General features: G+C 38.3%; 1 long non-coding RNA gene and 1 other non-coding gene across 2 annotated transcripts; one reads left to right on the forward strand and one right to left on the reverse strand.

Moving 5' to 3' along the window:
* The first annotated feature begins 15,871 nt into the window (after positions 1 to 15,871).
* Positions 15,872 to 20,273, forward strand: LOC122698199. Its single transcript, XR_006342285.1, has 3 exons — positions 15,872 to 15,946; positions 18,564 to 18,778; positions 19,942 to 20,273. It is a non-coding gene; the product is annotated as an uncharacterized LOC122698199 (long non-coding RNA).
* On the reverse strand, positions 18,873 to 18,975 carry LOC122703601. The gene has a single exon (XR_006343537.1). It is a non-coding gene; the product is annotated as a U6 spliceosomal RNA (small nuclear RNA).
* Positions 20,274 to 20,711: the final 438 nt, after the last annotated feature.

Here is a 20,711-nt window from a genome sequence, read left to right on the forward strand (position 1 = left end):
GATATGAATCAGCCATAGAGTTACACGTATTCCCCATCCCGATCCCCCCTCCCACCTCCCTCTCCACCCGATTCCTCTGGGTCTTCCCAGTGCTAAAGGTATTTTTAAAAACAAAGAAATCAATGAAATAGCTTTAGGAGAGGAGATAAGATTTAGGAAAAAAGGTAATAAGGACTCTGAAGACCAAAAGATCTAATAATATATGTTTGACAGGGTTAGGAACTAAATGTCTTTTTCACTTTCTTAAGTGACTTCTAAAAGATTAATGTATTTATAGAGTACACTTGAATGTACATATGAAGTACATTTTGGTGTGTATGTGTTTATTTTGGAGCCTATTCACTTATAATACTCATGAGTTCACAGTATTTTCTCACCATTTCAACAAAAAAAGCTTTTTTGTGAACAAGAAGCTGATGGCACTAAATATCTAATATTTAATACTCAAGATACATATTGTTCTATAAAAAATGTGATATACTTTTAATGGTGTCACACTGTATCAGTTAGGAGACTTTCAGTAACTTTTAGGTAACTTACTTTTAGGTAACAGAATATCTAACTACAGATTAGAAAAGGCCAAGGAACCAGAGATCAAATTGCCAACATTTGTTGGATTGTAGAAAAAGCAAAGGAATTCCAGAAAAATATCTACTTCTGCTTCATTACTAGGCTAAAACCTTTGACTGTGTAGATCACAACAAACTGTGGAAAATTCTTAGATGAGAATACCGTATCACCTCACCTGTTTCCTAAGAAATCTGTATGCAGGGCAAGAAGCAACAGTTAGAACCAGACATGGAACAATGGACTGGTTCAAAATTGGTACGACAAGGCTGTATATTGTCACCCTGCTTATTTAACTTATATGCAGAGTACATCATGTGAAATGCTGGGCTAGATGAATCACAAGCCAGAATCAAGACTGCTGAAAGAAACATCAACAACCTCAGATATGCCGATGATACCACTCTAATGGCAGAAAGCGAAGAGCACTGAAGAGCTTCCTGATGAGGGTGAAAAAGTTGGCTTAAAACTCAACATTCAAAAGAGTAGGATCATGGCATCCAGTCTCATCATTTCATGGCAAATAGATGGGGAAACAATGGAAACAGTGACAGATTTTATTTTCTTGGGCTCCAAAATCACTGCAGACAGGGACTGCAGACGTGAAATTAAAAGATGCCTGCTCCTTGGAAGAAAAGCTACAATAAACCTAGACAGTGTATTAAAAAGCCATGACATCACTGTCAACAAAGGTCCATATAGTCAAAGCTATGACTTTTCCAGTAGCCATGTATGGATGTGAGAGTTGGACCATGAAGAAGGCTGAGAGCCAAAGAATTGATGTTTTCGAACTGTGGTGCTAGAGAAGACTCTTGAGAGTCACTTGAACAGCAAGGAGATCAAAACACTCAATCCTTAAGGAAATCAACCCTGAATATCCATTGCAAAGCCCAATGCTGAAGCTGAAGCTCCAATACTTTGGCCACCTGATGCGAAGAACTGACTCATTTGAAAAGACCCTGATGCTGGGAAAGTGGACATCAGGGGGAGAAGTCAGGAGAAGTGGACGACAGAGGATGAGATTGTTGAATGGTATCACTGACTAAATGGACATGAGCTTGAGCAGACTCCAGGAGATGGTGAAGGATAGGGAAGCCTGGCGTGCTGCAGTCTATGGGGTCACAAAGAGTCAGACACAACTGACTGAACAGCAATATATACATATTAACCACGAATTCGCATTGATACACCCAACTCCAGTCCAATAGCATAGGATTTACTCTAGTTTTTTTCTTTCTATAGTTGTACCTATTCTCTCATTATTCTCAATGTTATCTTATGAACCCCCTATGTAATCCATCCCCCATCTCTGTCACAGCTCCGTCTACCTGGAGAAGCTCTTTTACCCTGCTGAGGTTTTGACTCCCTAACTAGACCACATCCCATGCAGACACTCTCTTCACCTTACTCACGCTGCACCACTCACCTTGGTCAGAGCTTGCTTTGGCTGCCATGGCTTCCCCAAACTCAGCCAAATATAGGTGCCGCCTTGCTCAGACCTACCTAATAGCTTCAAGACTGAAATGACTAAAGAAAGAAGAGGGTGGAAGAGAAGGGAAGGGAAAAGAAAGAACAATAATTTGGATTTAACCACTGAGTTTTGGGATAGTTTGTTAAGCAACATTACTGTGGCCAGAATAAACCAAAATACTGGCTTTTACTATTTATTCCTACTATTCATGCCCCCTGTTACCTGGAGGGGTAACTACCCAAGTCTACACCAGCTTGTCTGGTTTTTACTTCAGTGTCTGCATGCTTGATCAGTCGCTCAGTTGTGTCTGACTCTGCGACCCTATGGACTGTAGCTAGCCAGGCACTGGATTCTCCAGGCAAGAACACTACCCAACTTCAAACCTGCCTCTCTGCTCCCTTAAAGAGGAGAGGGATTAGATGTTCCACTAATTACTGAAGACAGTTAATTCTACCTCTTAAATATTTTTGAATAGCTAACCTAGGCCAGAGTGATGGGGGCAGAGCCAGGTTAAATCACTGTTTATTTCCCTGGTACATTAAAAGAGCTGGAGTCAGACCTAAAACTAGAACATATGAATAAGAGAGTAAAGATATAAACAGGAAAATATGAGTCTTTTAATATAAAATTATTTTTAAATCAATTCTAGTACAAATGACAAAAAGATTATATCAATACAATCACCATATTGAGCAGCAAACCAGTCCTAATATAGACTAAAGTTTAAATGTACTACAGTGATCAAGTAGGCTAGAAAAATGAACTGAGTCTGTGTAGCCCAACTAAAAACATCTTTGGAAAGAGTTTTGTTAGAAGGGAATTAAGAAACCTATTTTGTAAATTACTCTAGTTTCGTGTGTTGAGTTTATGCTTTCTTTTTTCTTATGAAAAAGTCCAACCTTTGGTATTGTATTTCACAATTTGGTATTATATATTGAGAGTCACAAAAATGTTCATAGCTTTTGACCCAGTAATTCTGATCTTGGCAACATACCCTTCTTATAGTGCTAGGTTAACAAGCAGTCTAAATGTACAACAGTACAAAAGTGGACAAGTAAATATGGATTATTTTGCAACCACTAAAAATTATAAACATGTAAACTATGGAGCAACTTGGAAAATAGCTTGGGGGATAATGTTACTTGAAGTAACCAGGATACATATGTATACATACAACATGATTCAACTGGTTTAAATTATGTTTTTAAAATGAGACAACAGGAAAAATAAAAGAAGTATGGTAAGACAGTCGGATTATGAGTCAAAGATTTTATTTTTTTATAATTTTATTTATTTATTATTTTTGGCTGTGCTGGGTCTTCGTTGTTATGCATGCTTTTCTTTGGTTGTGGTGAGCAGTGGGTACTCTCTAGTTGCAGTGTGCAGGCTTCTCATTGTGGTGGCTTCTCTTATTTTGGAGTACAGGCTCTAGGGCGCAAGGGCTCAGTAGTTGCAGTTCTTGGGCTCTAGAGCACAAGCTCAGTTGTAATGGTGCATGGTCTTGGTTGCTCCAAGGCACGTGAGATCTCCCCCGTTCCATGTCTCCTGCAATGACAGGCAGATTCTTTACCACCAAGCAACCAGGGAAGCCCTGAGACTTTCATTTCTTTTTAAATTTTGCTCTAATGCTGTAAATAAAAATCAAGGTGGCGTGGTAGAAAAACCAACTTTATTTTAGCTGAATTAAAGGGATCAATAGTTAAATTGGGAATCAGTGTGCCTTCAGAGGTGAGTGATGAAAATATCATCATTATAGTTAACATTATTGAGCATTTACCATTTTCTAGGCACTGAATTAAAGGCTTGAACATGCATTCTGTATCCTTAGTTAAGACTTATTTATAAAACTACTGAATTATTTTGCCAATCAGATAATTGACATCTCTTCTTGAATGTCTTACAGGCATCTCAAACTCAGCAAGTTCAAAATGGTGCTGCTGCTGCTGCTGCTAAGTCACTTCAGTCGTGTCTGACTCTGTGCGACCCCATAGACGGCAGCCCACCAGGCTCCCCTGTGCCTGGGATTCTCCAGGCAAGAACACTGCAGTGGGTTGCCATTTCCTTCTCAATGCGTGAAAGTGAAACCACTCAGTCGTGTCTGACTGTTAGCGACCCCACGGACTGCAGCCTACTGGGCTCCTCCGTCCATGGGATTTTCCAGGCAAGAGTACTGGAGTGGGGTGCCATTGCCTTCTCCAAGTTCAAAATGAAAGTTTTGATATTCTTTTCCAAACTGGCTCTGCCTACAGTCATCTTTCAGTTGATGGCAACATCATCTTTCAAATTGCTCAGAATAAAACCCTGTGAGTCATACATCCAGTTTATCAGGACATCCTGCCAATTTTATCTTCAAAATATGCCCAGAGTTTGTCCACTTCTCACCTCTTCCACTGCTACCACCCTGGTCCCAGCCATTCTGTGCTTCAGTAGGCTCCTTGCTGACTTTCCCACTTTTATATTTGCCTCTCCAGTCTATTCTCAACACATGGAAAATATTCAGAGGCATCCTTTTAAAATGTGTCAGATCACGTCTCTCCTTTGCTTGAAATTCTCCAGTATCTTCCCATCATACTCAAAATAAAAGCTAGAGTCCTAACAATGGCCAAAAGACTCAATGTCATCTATGCCCCTCTGGCTTTTAAGACATTATCTCCTCCTTTTCTCCCTTTCAGTCACTTCACTCAGCCACAGCCACATTAACACCCTTGATGTTGATACCAGTACCAGTCATTCTCCTGTCTTGGTGCTTTTGCCTTAGGACCTAGCTCTCCTCTTCTTGGAATACCCTTCACCCATATGTCCACATGGTTCATTCCTTCTCTTCAAATCTTTGCTCACATGTCACCTTTGCCATAAGGCTACCTCTGACCATTCGGCAACACTGTAGCCTGCCCCTACGCCTCTAATATACCAGATTTCCCTTACTCTATTCTTTCTATAGCAATCATCTTCTAATGAGCTCCATACTTTATTAGGTCTATCTCTAATTTTCTTGACGAGATCTCTAGTCTTTCCCATTCTATTGTTTTCCTCTATTTCTTTGCATTGTTCACTTAAAAAGGCTTTCTTATCTCTCCTTGCTATTCTTTGGAACTCTTCCATCAGATGGGTTTTATCTTTCCTTTTCATCCTTTGTCTTTCACGTCTCTTCTTTTCTCAGCTATTTGTAAGTCCTCCTCAGACAAGCATTTTTCCTTTTTGCATTTCTTTTTCTTGGGGATGGTTTTGATCACCACCTCCTGTACATTGTTACAAACCTCTCTCCAGAGTTCTTCAGGCATTCTGTCTATTAGATCTAATCCCTTGAATCTGTCACTTCTACTGTAAAATCGTAAGGGATTTGATTTAGGCCATACCTGAATGGCCTAGTGGTTTTCCCTGCTTTCTTCAATTTAAGTCTGAACTTTGCAATGAGTTCATGATCTGAGCCACAGTCAGTTCCCAGTCTTGTTTTTGCTGACTGTAGAGAGCTTCTCCATCTTCAGCTACAAAGAATATAATCAATATTATTTCTGTATTGACCATTTGGTGATGTCCATGTGTAGAGTCGTCTCCTGTGTTGTTGGAAGAGGGTGGTTGTTATGACCAGCACATTCTCTTGGCAAAACTTACTGTTAGCCTCTGTCCTACTTCATTTTGTACTCCAAGGCCAAACTTGCCTGTCACTCCAGATATCTCTTGACTTCCCTACTTTTGCATTCCAGTCCCCTATGATAAAAAGGACATCTTTTGGGGAGTTAGTTCTAGAAGGTTTTGTAGGTCTTCATAGAACCTTTCAACTTTGGCTTCTTCAGCATATGTATATATGCACATGTTCTGAAATTAGATTAGATAGTAATGATGGCTGCACAATATAAAGAAATTTTTAAAATTTTTAAACTGGGAATTAGTTTTATTAATTAATTAATCTTTAAAAAACTTATTTTATTTTACAGTTGATTTACAATGTAGTGTTAGTTTTAGGTGCACAGCAAAGTAATTCATTTATACATATATACACATGAATTCTTTTCAGATTCTTTCCCAATGTAGGTTATTACAGGGTTCTAAATAGAGTTCCCTGTGCTATATGGTAAATCTTTATTGATTATTTTACATATAGTAGTAGGTATTTGTGGAGAAGGAAATGGCAACCCACTCCAGTGTTCTTGCCTGGAGGATCCCAGGGACAGGGGAGCCTGGTGGGCTGCCGTCTATGGGGTGTGTTCTTGCCTGGAGAATCCCAGGGACGGGGGAGCCTGGTGGGCTGCCGTCTATGGGGTTGCACAGAGTCGGACATGACTGAAGCGACTTAGCAGCAGCAGCAGTATGTATTTGTGAATCCCAAACTCCTAATTTATTCCTCTCTTCCACATCCATTTTGGCAAACCTAAGTTTGTTTTTGAAGTCTGTGAGTCTGTTTCTGTTATGTAAATAAGTTCATTTGTACCCTTTTTTTAGATTCTGCAATAAGTGATATCATACAATATTTGCCTTTCTCTGACTTACTTTCACTCAGTATGACAATCTTTAGTTCCCTCCATGTTGCTGCAAAAAGAATATTTTATTCTTTGTTTATGACTGAGTAATATTCCATTGTTGGGGTTGCAAAGAGTCAGACATGACTGAGAGACTGAACTGAACTGAACTGAATTGAATTAAATATTCCGTTGTATATATCCCTCTATCAGTGGACATCTAGGCTGCTTCCATGTCTTGGCTATTGTAAACAGCATTGCAGTGAATATCGGGGTGCATGTATCTTTTTGAATTATGGTTTTCTCGAGATATATGCCCATGAGTGGGATTGCTGTATCACATGGCAGTTCTATTTTTACTTCTTAAAGGAATCGCCAAATGTACCGATTTACATCCTCACCAACAGTGTAGGAGGGTACCTATTCTGCATACCTTCACTAGGATTTATTGTCTGTAGACTTTTTGATGATGGCCATTTTGACCAGTGTGAGGTGATAAGTCATTGTAGTTTCGATTTCTTTTCTCTAATAATTAGTGATGTTGAGCATCTTTTCATGTGTCTGTTCGCCATCTGTACTTCTTCTTTGAAGAAATGTCTATTTAGATCTTTTCCCATTTTTGGGTTGAGTTATTTTTTGATATACAGCTACATGAAGTGTTTGTGTATCTTGAAGATTAATATCTTGTCACTTTGCTTCATTTGCAAATATTTTCTCCCATTCTGTGGGCTTTTTCATTTTGTTTATGGTTTCCTTTGCTGTAAGCTTTTAAGTTTAATTAGGTCCTATTTGTTTATTTTTGTTTTATTTTCATTGCTCTGAAAGGTAGATCCAAAATGATATTGTTGCAATTCATGTCAGAGTGTTCTGCCTATGAAGAATATATTAAAAACCATTGAATTATACACTTTAAAATGGTGAATTTTAAGTTACATGTACTATATCTCAATATAAATCATGTAGGTATATTATAGACAGATAAATGAGAAATAAATATATATAAGTATATACACACACATACATTTACATACATACGTATTATGCATTCTGTCCACTGACAGAATCTAGGAATCATGACCCCTCAATAGCAATGTGCATGTCTAGTGGCTTGATCCTGATTTTTAAATAGTATTCTCCACTAAAAAGAATTAGGGCTCCTCAAGGAAATGGCTATTTCTAGGTCTGGCACAGAGAAAGAACAAGATGATCTCAGGATATCTTATTGTGTCAGAAAGTAAGGAAGTAGCCAAGGAATGTTGGGGACATGTCAAAGGATGCAGAGGCCAGCTTGAAGGGGCTCCCAATGGCCAAGTCTGGAGAAATTTGAGCTTCAAAATAAATAATGAAAGTAACAGATTACAATCTATTGTATAAGATACAAAAGTATATTGATATAAATCATTGTGTAAACCACACGTTTGATGAAGAATGAGACATTTGCCTAGTATCCCTAAAATACAAATTAGTTAGAGAAGGAGAAAAAGTTTATAGTGGAGAAGTGTGGCAGACACCACTTTATTCAAGTGATCAAGTTAACATCCATTGTAATAGGACATATTGAAATCAGGTGTCTCTGGACAGGATGGAGTAGGAAGAAAACAAGATTACTTCTGGTTCCTGCCAGAAGGGAAGGAGTCCACCACATGGGCCTGATGGAGAGTATGGAAACCCAAGTCCACCACATGGGCCTGATGGAGAGTATGGAAACCCAAGTGTGGTGACAAAGGCATCTCTGTAGAGGAGGTCCTGGTGCAGTGTGAAGACAAGCTGAGCATCAACTTTTGGGGGAGACCTGGTGTGGGGCATCAGAGCCCAAGGAAGGTGCAGAGGGGCAACCTGAAGTGGAGTGTTGGAACCCAAGTGGGCTGAGGAGATTGTCCATGCTAGGTGGGTGGCCCACTGAGGAGAGGCAGGCCTGAATGGGGAGGAGGGCTTCTGTGTTTAGAAGTAGCCTGGCCCAAGGTGTCAAAACCCAAAGTGCTTACCTGGGGAGGAGTCCTGGTGTGGGGTGTTGGACCCAACTAAGAGGAGCAAAAATCACGCGCAGGCATTTCATATCCAACCTGCGGAAAATGAAAGACAAAGAGAAAATTTTGAAAGAAGCCAGAACAAGGGGAAAAATCACCTTAGCTATAGAGGAATTTTCAACAGAAACCATGTAAGAAAGAACTGAGTGCAGTGAAATATGTAAAGTGTGAAAAATAAAAAAAAAAAGAAAAATAAATCTATGAGCCTAATGAATAGAGTGAACAATGAATAATATAGTGGTAATATCCAGTGAAATTATCCTTCATAAGTGATGGCGAAATAAATGTTTTCTCATACAAATAAAAACTGAGGGAATTTATGCAAGAAGACTTAGCCTATAAGAAATGTGGAAAGAAAATTCTCAGTAAAAGGAAAACTACATAAGTCAGAAATTTAGATCTACATAAAGAAAGAAAGGAAGATCATTGGAAAAAGAATAAGTCATGATAAAATATTTTATTTTTCTTTTAAAATTGATTTAATAAATAACAGTTTGTTTAAAGCAATAATAGTAACAATGCATTGAATGGTTATATCATATAAACAAGTGAAATAAATGACAGAAATGTCACAAAGGATAGGAGGGAAGAATTAAGAAAAGTATTATAGGATATCTGCGCTATATGAAACAGAACAGTGTGATTTGAAAGTGAACTTACATTAGTTAAAAATGTATATTGTAAACACTAGAAAAACAACTAATTTTGTTTTTGAGGACTGTAACTGAGCAGCAACATTCACAAGGAAGGAGCACATCTGGGGCCCAGCTATTGCTTCTCATACCATTCTCTACTAAAGGGAACCAAAATTCCTTGAAGAAATGGCTGGTTGCAGGACTGGTGCAGAGGAAGTAAAAGATGCTCCTGGACCATAGTAACCTTACAAAGCAAGTGACAGTGAAAGTCACTCTGTCATGTCTGACTCTTTGGGACCCCCATGGACTGTAGTCTGCCAGGCTCTTCTGTCCATGGAATTCTCCCGGCAAGTATACTGGAGTGGGTTGCCATGCCCTCCTCCAGGGGATCTTTCCAACCTAGGGATCGAACCCAGGTCTCCCACATTGCAGGCAGATTCTTCACCGCCTGAGCCACCAGCAAAGCCCAAAGAATACAGAGACATTTCAAATAGACACAGAAGCCAGAGTGAATGAGTTCCCAATGGCCAAACTGGGAAAAATTAAGCATCTAAATAAAATGACACCACCCTTATGGGAGAAAGCTAAGAAGAACTGAAGAGCATCTTAATGAAATTGAAAGAAGAGAGTGAAAAAGTTGGCTTAAAACTCAACATTCAGAAAACTAAGATCATGACATCTGGTCCCATCACTTCATGGCAAATAGATGGGGAAACAATGGAAACAATGAGAGACTTTATTTTTGGGGCTCCAAAATCACTGCAGATGGTGACTGTGGCCATGAATTAAAAGACGCTTGCTCCTTGGAAGAAAAGCTATGACCAACCTAGACATCATATTAAAAAGCAGAGACATTACTTTGCTAACAAAGATCTGTCTAGTCAAAGCTATGGTTTTCCCAGTAGTCATTTATGGATGTGAGAGTTGGATATATGAGTTTGAGCAAGCTCCAGGAGCTGGTGATGGACAGGGAGGCCTGGCATGCTGCAGTTCATGGGGGGAAGAACACTGAGCTCTGAAGAATTGATGCTTTTGAACTCTGGTGTTGGAGAAGACTCTTGAGAGTTCCTTGGACTGCAAAGAGATCAAACCAGTCAATCTTAAAGGAAATCAGTCCTGAATATTGCTTGGAAAGACTAATGCTGAAGCTGAAACTCCAATACTTTGACCATCTGACGAGAAGAACTGACTCATTGGAAAAGACTCTGATGCTGGGAAAGATTGAAGGCCAGAGGAGAAGGAGATAACAGAGGATGAGATGGTTGGATGGCATCACTGACTCGATGGGCAAGAGTTTAAGCAAGCTCCGGCAGTTGGTGATGGACAGGGAAGCCTGGTGTTCTTCAGTCCATGGGGTCGAAAAGAGTCGGACTGAGAGACTAAACAGAACAACAGATAATGAACCATTGAATAAAAAGCAAAATGTGAGTTCATATTGTTATAAATGAAGGAATGAATTGAGAATTTGACAAGGAATGGGAAATGTACACAGTTTAAAAAAAACTCCTAATTTACATTACTTCTTTGTAATGTTAATTACAAAGGAGAAAACAGTAGCTTCACAGTGGAGAAGTCAAGTAGACCTCGCCTTCACCAAGCAATCAAAGTGAGTATAATCAATAATGGGAAAATTGAAAACGTGTGTCACCTAATATGTTGCAACAAGAACAGAGTGTTTTATTTCAGTCATATTCCTGCCAAACACGGGTTGTTACTGTCCAGTCTCTCAGTCCTGTCCGACTCTTTGCGACCCCATGGACTGCAGCACGCCAGGCCTCCCTGTCCATCACCAGCTCCTGGAGCTTGCTCAAACTCATGTCCATCGAGTCAGTGATGCCATCCAACCATCTCATCCCCTGTTGTCCCCTTCTCCTCCTGCTTCAATCTTTCCTAGCATCAGGATTTTTTCCAGTGAATCAATTCTTCGCATCAAGTGACCAAAGTATTGGAGTTTCAGCTTCAGCATCAGTCCTTCCAATGGGTATTCAGGGTTGATTACACAGGTAAGCTGAACCTTTTCATGAGGAAACACCAGAAAAACACTGTTGAAGGATATTCTACAAATAATATTCTACAAAGGATATTCTACAAAAAATACCTGTCCTGTAATATTAAAAAGTGTCACAATTATGAAAATCCAAGAAAAATTAAGGAACTGCTTCAGGCTAAAGGAGAGTAATGAGACAACAATTAAATGAAAACAGGTGACTGAAATGGATTTTTGGCAATGAGGACCATTGTCAGGGCAATGGATGAGACTTGAATGTGGCCCAAGAATTAGAGGGTGGAAATATATCACTTTGTATAATGAAGGGGATGACAGAAGATGAGATGGTTGAATGGCATCACCGACTCAATGGATATGAGTTCGAGTCAACTCCAGGAGTTGGTGATGGTCAGGGAGGCCTGGAGTGCTGCAGTCCATGGGGTCACAAAGAGGTGGACACGACTGAGCAACTGAACTGAACTGAATGTATAAGTGCTAATTTTCAGGTTTTGTTGGTGTGTTGTGATTATTTAGGATGTCCTTGTTTATAAGAAATACACACAAGTATTGGGGACTGGTAATGAGGTATTGTTAGCGTCTTACTCTCTAATGATTCAAGGTGAAAAATTCCTTGTTTTAGTGTACTTGCAAGTTTCCTATCTTGCAAATTTTTTAAATATAAAATAGCTTTTTGTGAAGGAAAAAAAACAGTTAAAGTTTATGTGCGTGTGTATATATAAAGAAAAAACGGTAAAGATGTACATGTTAACTGTGCTTAATTTTGAGAAGGGAATTATGAACTGGAGTAGGAGTGAAGAAGGATTTTAAGATGTTACTCCATAAACTTTTATATTGTATGAAACTTTCTGGGCAGGGTGGGGGGGTGCTGGAATGTCAATCTGTATCTCTGAAGGAAAGTTGAAATGACTGAACTTTAAAGAGCTGCTAGACATAAACAACACTTCCGGCACTTTGTGGCATCTAGACTGCAGGTTTTAAAAGATTTTTTTAAATGATAATTTTATATATTAGCTATCAGTGTAGAATGATAATGTTGCAATATTGCTTCATAATCTGCTTAATAGTCAGTTAGCCTTACCATAGCAAAGTTCAGCTACCAATTTGTTTTGCTTTTGTTTACTTTCTCTAACGTTTTCTTCATAGAAGAAGCATTCTCATAATGTTTGAGAATTTGTGAGTACTTGATTCGTCAGGACTTTCTTATATTGTGCTAATATAACCAGAGATTATGTAAGCAAATACTTAACAAAGAAAAGATGAACAAATGAGTACACTACTGGGAGGGGTTTATGTTATAAATACTGTATTAAATAAAAGCCTGAATTCTTCCTATAACTCCTGTTGAGTCCACAAGAATTTAATAATTATTTTAGGGAAGGAATTTACCCTGAACTTTGTGTGAATGCTAAACTGTAATTTAAATTGCCTTCAGTTTTACTGAGTATACATTATAAATGTAAAAAAAAAAAAAGGAAAAAAGGAAAAAAAGAGGAAGAGCCAATTTTAAAACCATACAACAAGATTATTTCTCAAACCGCAATGTTGTGCAATTACCTTTTGTTTTTTGAGTTTTTTTGAAAGAAGTGTTGAGGACTCAAAGAAAATGTGAAGGCAAGGTCACAAGTTTCTCAAGTAACATATTTAGGGGAATTTGTTCTCTAAAGTGTTTTAAAGTATAAAACTATATATATTTAAATTACAAATGACCCTCTGTACTAGTTGGAGTCATAATCCTTTAAGTCATCACAGGATCTCATTTCTGGCCCCATTTTTTCACTGGCTTCTAATGACTGCTACATAAGATGACACAAAATTCAATATTAACAAAACATAGCAAAAAATATATACATTTAGGGAAACTCTCCAACATGGGAGGCACCTGATGGGAAAGAGAGCTTGAGTCTGAGGAGTCATTAAGTTTCAACTGAAAAAAAAAAACAAAAACAAAACCACAAAATTAGGCGATAGGCCTCTTTTGCAATGTCCAGAGTGCCTAGTACAGCGCTTGGCTTCACAAAAGACTCAATAAGTACTTGTTGACTTCAGAAAAACTTACTCTGACATGTATCCTTAGAGACATTTTTCCCAGCCCTGATTCCCTGAGGTTCATGTAAAAATAGAACATGACCAAAATGTGAGGCAGAAAAGATTCTGGAAATATTCAGTACTGGGTCATGCTTTTTCACCCTCTCTACCAGTACCCAGAGGATATTTACATACATGGAATTCCAATTTCCCCCTTTGTAATTTTTCACTAACATTCCTACAAACAAATAATCAGTTTAGGCATTTAAGTTTTCTAATATTTGGATGTAAGAGTTTCTCACTTAGTAGTGCTTCCTCACAAAATAATACTTTAGAGAGTCTGGGATCTGACTTTCAACCTCTACTAATATTAATAAGCAAAAATTTTCAAAAGACTTTTTTTGTGTGTGGCAACATGGGATCTTAGTTCCTGGACCAGTGGTCAACTTGTGCCCTTGCATTGGAAGGATGGAGTCTTAAACACTGGACCGCCAGGAAAGTCCTTCAAAAGATTTCTTTAGACATAGTTTTGTATATTCTCTACAAAAAAATACACAATAATAATCACACACTGATTTAGAGAATATTTTACTCATTCATTATTTGAAGATCTGACTCTTTAAAGGTTTCTAGCTTGAGTAAACACAATTTTCTTTCAGAATAGAACAAAGCACCATTTATTTATTTACTTATTTTGTTTCCAAGGCACCAGTATTTATATTTGTATAGCACTGTGGTTCAGAGATTGTGCTCTGTCAGACAACTCCCTTGTTTGAAACCCTGCTCACTGTGTTGTGAATTCAATTATCTCTACCTCAGTTTCCTTATTTCTAAAAAGGGGATAGTTAAATCTATCCTTAGCAGGTTATTGTCAGGATTATATTACCATATACTGCTTAGCACAGTGTCTCTGACCCAAACTAAATGCTATGAAAGTGTGTATTAAGTTTTGACTGAGATACAAGGAAAAATGGTTCCAGTTTCCAAAGAGTTTGAAATCTTAAACTGACTTGCACTAGTATAACTAAGTGCTAAGTTAAGAGATAAAATCTCTATGTTCAGAATGAACTCAGAGAAGGAAGAAATCTGCAACTAAGGTCCTTGGAGGGGATTTAATGGAGGAGTAGAACCTGTACTATTGGCTTTGAAGAATGAGTAAAGATTAAAAACTTAGGACCATGTCAGAATAGAAGCAATTTTTTTTTTTTTTAATTTGAGGATTTCTCGGCACACATTCATATGAAACTATTTTGATTATTTTGTTTATACCGAGTAGTTATATGTGTTTAAGCTGCTTAATTTCTTTATAAATGATAATACATAATCTAATTGGAGAAAATCTAATTAAATGATAGGTACTTAATTACAGTTCCTTCAGATCTGAAGAACACGCTAATTTACTAGGTACTAGTGACTTTTCAGCACGGATATGCCTTTCTTCATTCATCTTTATGGAAAACTTGTATCTTTTATACACCTAAAGAAAGTGTAACTACCTGATCTGCTAGCAGCAGACATCACATCAGAATTACAGATGTTCAAAATCAATGAAGATATTGCTGCAAAGTTCTGTTTAGCATTTAGTTGGCAGTGACATACTACGAACCTTCAAAATATACTGCAATTTCCAAAAGGAGACATAGGAACCCAAAGCTAAAAATGACCTCTTAAAACAATTTAGGCTGACTTCAGCCTTCTCTGTGTTAAAATCAGGAAACTAAGTCAAATTCTCCCATGGCCCTAAGTAAGCCAGAAAGCTGCATTAATTCTTCCAGGTACCCCTGGGGTATGATTTGATGCTGTTGCCTTCTTAGTCACCAGATCATTTACAAAGTGGGATGATAACATATGTTTTCAAATGTGATTCCTAGGATCAAGACCACACAAGTTGAGAAACCAGGAAAGGATATTGCCACAACCTCTATCAAAACGCTCCAGCTTTATAAGAACACACTTTTCCCTATTTACATTCCCCAGTGAGTTTATACAGCTTCCATAACCATCCCATCCTCCCAAATATTTCTACTATTGTGAGTACCACTCACTCTTGTAACTCTTTCCCTCTACAAGTCATGCTGTGTGCTTCACACTTTCTGCTCAGCAAAATTTATCTGTCGTTTTTCCTATTCTTGTGGGGTCTTGCTACACACACACATTATCTAATTTAGTAAAATAACTATAACAGGAAATCAACATTTGGCTTCCCTTCAGTATTTTATTGGAAAGTCTATTGCAAAGAGTATTCAAAACATTGAAAACCAAGAACACTATGTCATTCTTGGAGAGTTCTCTTCTAAATGTCAGATTTGATTTGTTATTTTACCCCTAGTGAATCATGGGGGGGAACAATCAACTTTATAAAGCACCAAAAGGCAATGGGGAGAAGAACAACCTAGGTGAAATTTAGACCTGTTGAAACGTATTTCCAGCTTAGAAATCTATGGTTAATTTGCACAACATGTTCTCAGGGAGAATGACTTCCTAAATTTGAACTTGAAGTTGACACAGAGAGAAGCAATCTGACACCGCTGTTGCAACCAGCCTATTTTCAACAGTAAGAAAAACAAACTCATATAAAACTTATCTCTGAGTTTTTGGTAGGGTAACACTGAAAGAATGATGTCACTTTTCCTTTCTTATGCTTTTAAGATCTATGAGGCCATTTCCTGGAAGATGTGTTCCTTTAGTTATAATGAACATGGGCAGGCAAACAGATCTCACAAGATGCTTCAATGTCTGAAAATTTGCAGTTTCTGGTAAGAGCTGGAAATTTCTATTTTAAGTGGAGTCTTGGTAAGCAGCCCTGATAAATGTTTTCTCAATTGATTTAATTACTACTGATTTTCACATTCTGCTTTTGAGTTGAATCCTAAATATTTGACAGTTTTAGAATGTGGAATTCACAACCAGCAAATAAAGAAGCCATCTTTATAAATGTCTCCAACATTTTAAAAAATAGTAATAAGCATTTTGAATTTACAGTAAGCACTTGTTCAACAAATTGGGCTGTTGTCTCAATGGAAAGCAGCTTTCTGCTAACTGGATGTCTTGGCTGTATCGCTTTTATGATGAAAAATGGTATAGTGTTTTAGATATCTTTTGCCAAGAAAAGAACTACAGAGTAATGATAAAATGGAATGGACTGTTTGGAAAATGATTCTTCAGAATACAAGGTCTTACAGGCAGTATCCTTTTCATGAATCAACTGGCAAACAAGGAATATACACATCACTGTGACTGAATAAGTGGCATAATTTTCAAGGTCCAAACAAGAAAATAAAAAGAGATGAGTGGATATTATGAATTTGATGGCAGTGAAGTAGAATGTATTATAAAAATAGTGAATGTATTTTTAATATGTATATTTCAGCTCCTATCCCAGGTAAGCAGATATCAGCTGAGAATTAGAAGTGCAAGAGATTTATTATGGATAAGGCCTGTGAAAGATAAAGGAGACAAAACAGAAGTCAGTCTGTGATAAAGGTCTGACACCTTTGAGAGGTGGGAGGAAAGAACTGAGAATTGGATGGGAAGAATTTTGGCTTATGGTACAGCTCCGAGAAAGTCTTGGCCCTTGTATTGGAGAGCTGCAATACGAAGACTGCCAATAGAGGAGTTCTGTTTCTGTTACTGAACCAAGCAGGTCTATTCACCTGATGTGCTGCAAAGCCAAGCTACTGACATTGGGTTGTGGTGAAGGAAAGCACAGAGTTTACTGGAAGGCGCCCTCAGTTCAGTTGCTCAGTCATGGCCACTGTTTGCAACCCTATAGACTGCAGCACGCCACGCTTCCCTGTCCATCACCAACTCCCAGAGCTTGCTCAAACTCATGTCCATCGAGTCGGTGATGCCATCTAGCAATCTCATCCTCTGTTGTCCCCTTCTCCTTCTGCTTTCAATCTTTCTCAGTATCAGGGTCTTTTCCAATGAGTCAGTTCTTTGCATCAGGGGCCAAAGTATTGGAGCTTGAGCTTCAGCATCGGTCCTTTCAATGAATATTCAGGACTGATTTCTTTTCGGATTGCCTGGTTTGATCTCCTTGCAGTCCAAGGGACTCTCAAGAGTTTTCTCCAACACCATGGTTCAAAAGTATCAATTCTTCAGGGCTCAGCTTTCTGTATGGTCCAACTCTCACATCCATACATGACTATTGGAAAAACCATAGCTTTGACTAGACGGACCTTTGTTGGCAAAGTAATGTTTCTGCTTTTTATTATGCTGTCTAAGTTGGTCATAGCTTTTCTTCCAAGGAGCAAGGTGCCCTATATAGAGTCAAATAAGGAGAATAGGCAGCTCAGGCTCAAAAGACAGGAACTACCCTATGGCTTTCAGGGAAGGGATTTTTTTTTTTTTTTTTGTAATTGTGCTGAGTTGCAGCTCATGGGTTCTTTGTTGCTGCATGTGGGCTTTTCTTTAGCGCAGCGAGGGGGGACTAATTTGTAGCTGCAGTGGCTTTTCTCGTTGTGCAGCACAAGTTCCAATAGTTGCAGCTCGTGGGCCGCAGACACAGGCTCATTAGTTGGGGCACACAGGCTTCGTAGCTCCACTGCATGTGGAATCTTCCCTAATCAGGAATCGAACCCGTGTCTCCTGCCTTGGTAGGTGGATACCCCACCAGGGAAGTCCCAGGGATACAATTTAGAAAGAAATTTCTTATTATAAATCTTTGCATTTCTGGATGAGTTTATTAATCAAAGAGCAACTCAAAGTTCCAAAGCACACTGTTTAAAAAAATTAAACAAAAACAACCTATTATTCTCCATAGTCATATATTTGCGATAAAGAGTATTGTGATTCTATGTAATCAAAGCAAAGTATAAAAATTAATTGGAGGGCTTCCCTGGTGGCTCAGTGGTAAAGAATCCACCTGCCAATGCAGGAGACACAGGTTTGATCCCTGATCTAGGAGGATCCCACATACCACCGTGCAACTAGGCCCTTGTGCCACACTACTGAGCCTGTGTTCTGGAGCCCAGGAGTTGCAACTACTGAGCCCAAATTCTGTAACTACTGAAGTCCACATGCCCTAGAGCCCATGCTCTGCAACAAAAGAAGCCACCACAATGAGAGGCCCATGAACGGCAACTAGAAAGTAGCCTTTGCTTGCCGCAACTGGAGAAAAACCTACTTAGCAAGAATGACCTAGCACTATCAAAAATTTTAAAAATAAAAATAATAATTGGAGGAAAAGAAAAATACAAGGCAAATGATTATACATAACTTCTGGTTTCCATTTTTCACATTCATCAAAATGGCTTTATTGTTCCTTTTGATTGACTTGATAAAAGTAAATGTAAATGAGCTTATAAAATAAATGTATGTCAAAATTAAATTTATTCTACATGAAATATTGATCTACAATGTGTTTTACAGTTTTAAAATTTGGAGAACACCTCGTTTACACTGCAGATTAAAGGGAGGCATTTCTTGAGGTGGAATAGAGAATAAAAAGGTTTTGAGGAGACAAAATTACTGAAAAACAAAAGAGGAGCACTCCACAAGGTGACCAGTTTTTTAAAGACTTGCCTTGTTCTCTCCAAGTCATCAGTTGCTGCTACGTCCCATCTTTAATTCAGCTGGACCCTCAGGTGGGTGGGAATTGTAACAGGCGATCTCTTCTGCAATCATCAAATTAATGTTGTCAATTCTTTGTGAAATCAAAGGCATATCTTTTTTTCTTTTTTTAATACAGACCACTTTGCAAATGTGTGTGTCATCCTTGTGCAGGGGCCATGCTAATCTTTGTTGTATCATTCCAATTTTAGTACATGTGCTGCTAAAGCATGCAAAAAGGTATATGCTTTTAAGCAATTGCTTCAAAAGATGGAAAAGACTATACAATGAATAGTACTTCTCTCTTCTTCTGGTCCTTACTTACCCAGGTAATTTTCTGGAGAGAGTACAAAAACTGAAGACAAAAACAAAAACACAACTATATAACCAAAACCTAAGTTACTAGCTTTCTTGGTACATATACAGTAACTACAAAAAAAAAATATCATTTAGAAAATTTTTGTTTCTTATTTATTCTTTCAGAGATATTCTATATATTTGAGTATACACATATACCCATAAATCTTTATCTTCCACATTAATCATAAAAAACAGTACAAAGAACATACTTACATATATATCATTTTAAAAGTGTAAAAGTATATCTCTAGGATACTTTTGTCTTCTTTTGTATCAGGTTTTCTTAATGATTTGTTGGGAGCTGTATATTAATACAAAGGAAGCAAGTCTTCAATGTATGAGTCCATAGTTTTTCAAAAGTGAAAGTGAAGTGAAAGTGGCTCAGTCGAGTCCGACTCTTTGCGACCCCATGGACTGTATAGCCCTTGGCATTCTCCAGGCCCAAATACTGGAGTGGGTAGCCTTTTCCGTCTCCAGGGGATCTTCCCAACCTAGGGATTGAACCTAGGTCTCCCACATTGCAGGCAGATTCTTTATCAGCTGAGCCAAAGTTCAAGTTAAAAGTGGATTGAGAGGATTTCCTGTTAGTCCAGTGACTAGGAATTGGTGTTTTCACTACCCGGACCAGGTTTGATCCCTGGTCAGGGAACTAAGAAGCCAAGGGGCATGGCAAAAAAAAAAAAAACAACAAAAAAACAACTGGGTTGAAATCTTTATATATTGAGTTTTCACTTTCTTATGAATGTAAGTAGTACAAGAGGAAAAGGGAATTGTATAGGTCTTCAGTAAGGATTCTTGGTTGAAGCTTCCTTATTTAAAATGATATTTTCCTTTACAGCACAGTGAATTGTGTGTCCTATTAATATAAGGACATACAACATTTTTACAGTGATGATGCTTCCCTGGCGGTGCAGTTGTTAAGGATCCACCTTGCAGAGCCAAGTCCACTTGGTCTGGGAAGATTCCACATGCCATGGAGAAACAGCCCGTGCATCACAACTACGGAGCCCACGTGCTGCAACTACTAAAGCCTGTGAGCCTAGAGCCTGAGCTCTGCAGGGAGGGAAGTCAGCGCAACGAGAAGCCTGCCCATGACAACAAAGGTGGCCGCAGCGCGCTGCAGCTGGAGAAAGCCCTTGTGCAGCAATGAAGACCCATCACAGCCAAAAATAAAATAAATAACTTTTATAGAGATGAAATAAAATAACACTTTAATATTTATTACCTGTGCAAATCTCTTTTCTACTTAATATTTGTCATTATCAGTAATCTGTCTTCTTCCTGAATGCCAGCCTTGACAACTTGTTACATCAAGAACCTGAAAGCACAGAAATATAAAGTTTCTGTAAAGTTGGGCCTTTTGTAACATAATTCCCAGAGACAGATGCAAAACTGTAATCTAACCCACTATTTCAGGAGTAGAGAGAACACTTCTGTGACATGGGATAAGAGTTAAACCCTACTGAACTACAGATGCTTGTGTTGGCATTACAGCAGTTGTGATCTGCAAAATCTTAAAGCAAATTTCGATTGTAGCAAATTAAATAATATGTAAGGAGTTAGTGACCCAAGATTTAAAATTAAAAAAAAAACAACTGTTTTCAGTGT

Source organism: Cervus elaphus, chromosome 1, assembly GCF_910594005.1.
Source record: "Cervus elaphus chromosome 1, mCerEla1.1, whole genome shotgun sequence".
NCBI classification, from domain to species: domain Eukaryota; kingdom Metazoa; phylum Chordata; class Mammalia; order Artiodactyla; family Cervidae; genus Cervus; species Cervus elaphus.